The sequence below is a fragment of the Mycteria americana genome, unplaced genomic scaffold (genome assembly GCF_035582795.1).
Source record: "Mycteria americana isolate JAX WOST 10 ecotype Jacksonville Zoo and Gardens unplaced genomic scaffold, USCA_MyAme_1.0 Scaffold_49, whole genome shotgun sequence".
Lineage (NCBI taxonomy): Eukaryota > Metazoa > Chordata > Aves > Ciconiiformes > Ciconiidae > Mycteria > Mycteria americana.
In genome coordinates this window covers 44,180-50,179 of record NW_027445635.1, presented here as the reverse complement: position 1 = coordinate 50,179, position 6,000 = coordinate 44,180, and positions in this window count along the sequence as shown.

Below are 6,000 nucleotides of genomic sequence, written 5' to 3'. Positions count from 1 at the left end.
CAGGGTCCTCCTTCCGGCCCTTCTTGTAGATGGGTGTCACCTTTGCTAATCTCCAGTCAGCAGGGACCTCCCCAGTTAGCCAGGACTGCTGGTAAATGATGGAAAGGGGCTTGGTGAGCACATCTGCCAGTTCCTTCAGTACTCTCGCGTGGATCTCATCAGGCCCCATAGACTTGTAAGTGTCTAAGTGGTGCAGCAGGTCACTCACCATTTCCCCCTGGATTATGGGGGCTCCATTCTAGTCCCCGTCCCTATCTTCCGGTTCAGGGGCCTGGGTACCCAGAGAACAATTGGCCCTGCTATTAAAGACTGAGGCAAAAAAGGCATTAAGTACCTCAGCCTTTCCCTCATCCTTGGTCACTGTGATCCCTCCCCGTCTACTAGGGGCTGGAGATTCTCCTTAGCTCTCCTTTTGCTGCTAATGTATCTGAAGAAGTATTTTTTGTTGTCTTTTACGGCAGTAGCCAGATTGAGCTCTAGCTCAGCTTTGGCCCTTCTAATTTTCTCCCTGCACAACCTCGCTACACCTTTGTAGTCCTCCTGAGTTGCCAGGGGTTCCCCTTCTTCCAGAGGTCGTAGACTCCCCTCATTTTCCTGAGTTCTAGCCAAAGCTCTCTATTCAGCCAGACCGGTCTTCTTCCCCGCCGGCTCATCTTTCGGCACCTGGGGACAGCCTGCTCTTGTGCCTTTAGGACTTCCTCCTTAAAGAATGTCCAGCCTTCCTGCACCCCTTTGCCCTTTAGGGCTGCCTCCCAGGGGACTCTCTCGACCAGTCTCCTAAACAGGCCAAAGTCTGCCCTCCAGAAGTCTAAGGTGGCAGTTTTGCTGACCCCCCTTGCCGCTTCTCCAAGTATCAAAAACTCTATCATTTCATGATCACTGCCCAAGACAGCCTCCAACCATCACATGGCTCACAAGTCCTTCTCTGTTCGTGAACAACAGGTCCAGCGGGGCCCCTTCCCTCGTTGGCTCCCTCACCAGCTGTGTCAGGAAGTTATCTGCCACACACTCCAGGAACCTCCTAGACTGTTTCCTCTCTGCTGTATTGCATTTCCAGCAGACAGCCGTAGGTTGAAGTCCCCCACAAGAACAAGGGCTAGCGATCGTGAGGCTTCTCACAGCTGCTTTTAGAATAGTTCATCTGTCTCCTCATCCTGGTTGGGGGGTCTGTAACAGACTCCCACCACAATATCTGCCTTGTTGGCCTTCCCCCTGATTCTTACCCATAGACACTACACCCTCTCGTCACCATCATCGAGCCCTAAACTATCCAGACACTCCCTAACGTATAGGGCTACCCCACCGCCTCTCCTGCCTTGCTTATCCCTCCTGAAGAGTTTATAGCCATCCGTCGCCACACTCCAGTTGTGCGAGTCATCCCACCATGTTTCCGTGGTGGCAAACATATCATCGTTTTCCTGATGTACAATGGCTTCCAGCTCCTCCTGCTTGTTGCCCATGCTGCGTGCAATGGCGTAGAGGCACTTCAGCTGGGCTGTCGTCCATGTCTCCTTCACAGAGGAACAGCCCTTCTGTGCTTTGAGGGGTTTCACTGGCGAAACAAGCTTCTTGGCTCCTATTGCCTCAGTATCCCCTAGCTCAACTCTGTCTAGTTTCGAGTCGAGTTTAAAGCTCTGTCGATGAGCCCTGCAAGCTCCTGAGCAAAGATTCTCTTTCCCCTTTGAGAAAGATGAATCCCATCAGACGCCAGCAATCCTGGTGCTCTGTAGGCCATCCCAATGTCAAAAAACCAAAACCATGGCGATGACACCAGCCACGGAGCCATGAGTTAATAGATTGGGTACCTCTGCTCCTTCTAGTGTCACTGCCCACACCTGGAAGGAGAGAGGAGAAAATAACCTGTGCTCCGAAGTCTCTTACCAGCCGTCCCAAGACCCTGAGGTCTCTTCTGATTGCCCTAGGACTTGGTGTTGCAGCTTCATCACCCCCCACATGGAAGAGCAGGAGAGGGTAATAGTCCGAGGGCCGTACCAGGCTAGGGAGTATCCTCGTGACATCCCTCACCCGGGCCCCGGGGAGGCAGCAGACTTCCCTAAGAGGAGGGTCCGTCCGGCATATCGGGCCCATGCTTCCCCTCAGAAGGGAGTCGCCCACAACTATAACCCGTCTTCTCTTCCTTGTGGAGGTGGTGTTAATACGAGAGGTACGTTCTTCTGCCCTGGGCGACACCTCTGGTGTAGGTGGACTGTCACCCCATCCTCCATTGACTGGCCTTCCACCCCCAGGGCCTCATACCTGCTGTGCAGAGGCACCTGGGGAGGCGAGGTGGGCAAGGAGGGCGTTCGCCTGCCGCCACGAGCGTGGACTTGCCTCCGCTCACTCTTCTCCTTGGAGCTGCTGCCTTCAGCCCGGTGCGGGGGGATACAGGATCCCCTTGATCGTGGGTTCTTACTGGTGGCTGCTGCTGCTCCTGTTCCTGTCTCGGGGGGCAGAGCATGGCACCACCAGTCTGTCTCTGTCTCAGCCTCCCTGATGCTCCTTAACCTTCCTACCTCCTCCCGTAGCTCTGCCACCACGCAGAGCAAATCATCCGCCTGCTTTCTGTTTATTGTATTGTCTTTATGGTAATCTCTCTGTTGTATTGTAGTTATCGTTTTGTGTTTTGTATGGTATGGTATGGTATCTATGGTATTGGATGGGTTGCATTGTCTATATTGCATGTTTTGCGTGTGTTGTGTTGTTGTGTGTGGTTTGGTATTTATTGTATTGGTATGGTATGCTATGGTATGGTACCTATAGCATGTGCTGTACAGGACAGTGCAATGTATCTGGGGTGTAGTGTGTGTTGCATTGTGAATTGTGTTGCGTATTGTATTGTATTGTGGTGTGTATTGTGTGCCTGGTGTGTATTCTGTGGCATGTGCTGTATGGCACGTGTTGTACGTGTTGTGTGTTTTGTACCTGTTTTGTATGGTTTGCACTGTATGTTGTATTGCACTGTATGGTGTGGTATGTATTGTGTGTAAGGTATGTATTGTATGTGTTGTGCTGTATGTATTGTGTTCTATGTTTTATATGGTACTGTAGTCTGTTTCGTGTTGTGTTTTTTATTGTGCTGTTACAGTATGGTATTTATTGTATTGTATGTATCGTATTGTCTTCTATGTATCGTATTCTACTGTATGTATCATATGTATTGTATGTGTCATATATATTGTATTTTGTATGTATTGTATCTTGTATTTGGTACTGTATTTTGCATTGTATGTATTGTGTTGTATATATTGTGTGGTATGCCTTGTGCGGTGTGTATGGATGGTATATTATGGTATGTATTGTATTTTAGTTTCTGTATTGTATTGTGTATTGTATTCCTTTTTTTATTGTATTTCCCATTTATTTTACGTATTGTATCTATGCTTTGTACTCTATAGTTTGTATTCTATGGTTTGTAATCCATGGCATTGTATGTATGGCATTGTAGGTATTGTATTGTATGTACTGTATTTTTGAATTGCATTTTATATTCCATTGTCTTATATGTATTGTATGTGTTGTCTTTTATCGTATGGTAAAGTATTTCTTGTATGTATTTTATGGTATGGTCTGGTACGTATTGTATGTATCGTATTGAATGTATTGTATTGTATGTATCATGTGCATTGTGATACCCTCAGTCGGCAAAATAAGAACCCTCTAAAACTCAGTTTGGAGGTTTAGAATGCAGGCATTCTTTATTGCGGCGCCGGGCGCACAGGGGATCGCTCCACCTCATGTGCACGCCGCATTGCGCAACTACAGAAATGATAGACAATCCAAATATACATCTTCATTAGATTGCTGGGAAATGATTATCATATTCCTACTATTTCCTAGAACTCATTCATATATGTCAATGTCCCTGATGCCTGCGCATTCCTGTCCTCTGGTGGTCTTCCAGGGTCCTCTGGTGGACGTCCATAGTCTTCCTCACCGTGTCCACTGGTTGAACTCTGTTTTCGTGCACGCTCAGGTCGGTTTTGGCTTGGTTACACCATTCTTGCATATACAAACCCAACTTATTCTACCACCCTTTTCCTTTATCTATTCTACTCAAGCATACAGTGTCTCAGGACTTGCTTCTCTCTATTCTACTCAAGGATATAGTGTCTCAAGACTCCCTTCTATCTCATCACAAAGAGCAAATTTTGAAACCATCTGCTCACAAAGTATTCCAAACTTGACTATGTCGCTACAGCAAGAAGGGCACCATTTGTTCTCTGTGAACTCGCTATCAGTTGTTTATATTGTGTTTTCTATTGCATTGTGTGTATTGTATTGTATGTATGGTACGTAGTGTGCGGTGTGGTCTTTATTGTCTCGTATGTATTGTCTGTCTTGTATTGAATATGGGGTATTGCCTGCGTTGTCTTTTTCCTCTTGTGTTTTAGAAGCAAAATAAGTCTGCGACATGAGAAGAAAGATTTGGGAGGCTTTTTTACTACCTTCCAAATGATTTTGCACATTCCAGTAGAAGAAAATAATCTGGGTTATTGAGATTCAGTTAACTTTTTTCTTTTCCCCCTCCTTCAGGGCCATTTGGAAAATGGAGGAAGGAATTGTATATGGGGACATTTGGGAGTTGAGGGGGTCTGGATGTGAGATTGCAAGTAACATGTCCATGGCGATAGTGAGAGATACTGTTATTGTTCCATTGCATTTAGGGTGTTCCAAAAATCAATCTCGCAGTGGGTTTCCAGGTGATATAAAAGGCACTTGAAGGATCATGGGAACACTACTGAGATCAGCTCGAGCCTTTTTCTAACCTGCCAGCCTTATTCTAGCACTTAGCCATCATCACGCCACATCAGTTTCCATGGGGCTTCAGCGTATTTTTCAGTGCTGTCCTTTAGCATAGTTGGCTTTCCTGAACTAAGATGCCAGACCGGCCTGAGATCAACTTATTGCTGCAGAATATCTCCGAGAGGGACCCTTGTCAAATGCTCACAACTGCTTAAAAGTCCCAGGGGTAAGGAAGCTGTCAATTTTCAGCCAGAAAGGATTGAAAACAGTATTTCAGTTGATTTCAGAAGGCAGCAGCACTACAGGAAACATATTTTCCATGCCGTTTGTAAATTAATCAGTTAATGCCTCATCATTTCTAAATGCACATGGCTGTGCTTTTATGAACACAGCAGGTACCTGTCAAAACAAAGCGCAGGCATATCAGCCCTGAAACAGGAACTCTGCCCCTCCTGTCAGTAAGTTTAAAAATGCCAAACTCGCCATACCCCACAAAACCCAAAGAAAAACACCAATCCAAAACTCCAGCCATAAAAGTATCCCACCACTTTGTGTAGAAAAAAAGGAACTGCTCCAATTGTTGAAATAAAGGTGTTTGCTGTGACAGAGGAGCCTCTAAAAGCTGAGAAAACTCATTTCCTGTGTTGTATTAGACCACAGGCCATACTATCCAAACAGCTCTCCTCAAGAGGTCACTAAATTGATCAGAAGAGAGATTCAAAGCCTTCCTTGGAAAAAGCTCTTGTCCTTTATTGCCTAACGTAGTGGAAGAATTCAGGGGAGCAGCGTTAGCAGGCTCTGGGGAAAAATATCGACGTGCAGAAGGTGATGCCTCACTCCAGTTAGTCATTCCTTCTCTCTGTGTTTAGGAAAGCACAGACAGCATTGCTGTATCACTAACTCAAAAGTTCTGGAAAATGTGCCTTTGGAGAGGAACACCCAGACCTGGACAAAGAGACCTTCTTTCCAGGGCAAGTCTTACCAGAAGATTCACCTTTCCTTCTTTTCAGAACATTTTGTACCTAGTTCTGTTAAAAAGGAAGTCTCATTAAGGATTTTGAAGCTTCCTGCTCCATATGCCACTTTTTTCTACACGTGGAAAAACAGGCCTATGTTCTCTCATGGCAGGCACCACCACGACCGTTTGGTGGTTTTTCAGAAGCAAACAAGAAATTGGGAAAGCTCTCTGTTGGAGTCTAGCATTAAACAGTCTAGTCTTGACCAGTAACTGAAACAGAAGAGTTCATAAACTGTTAA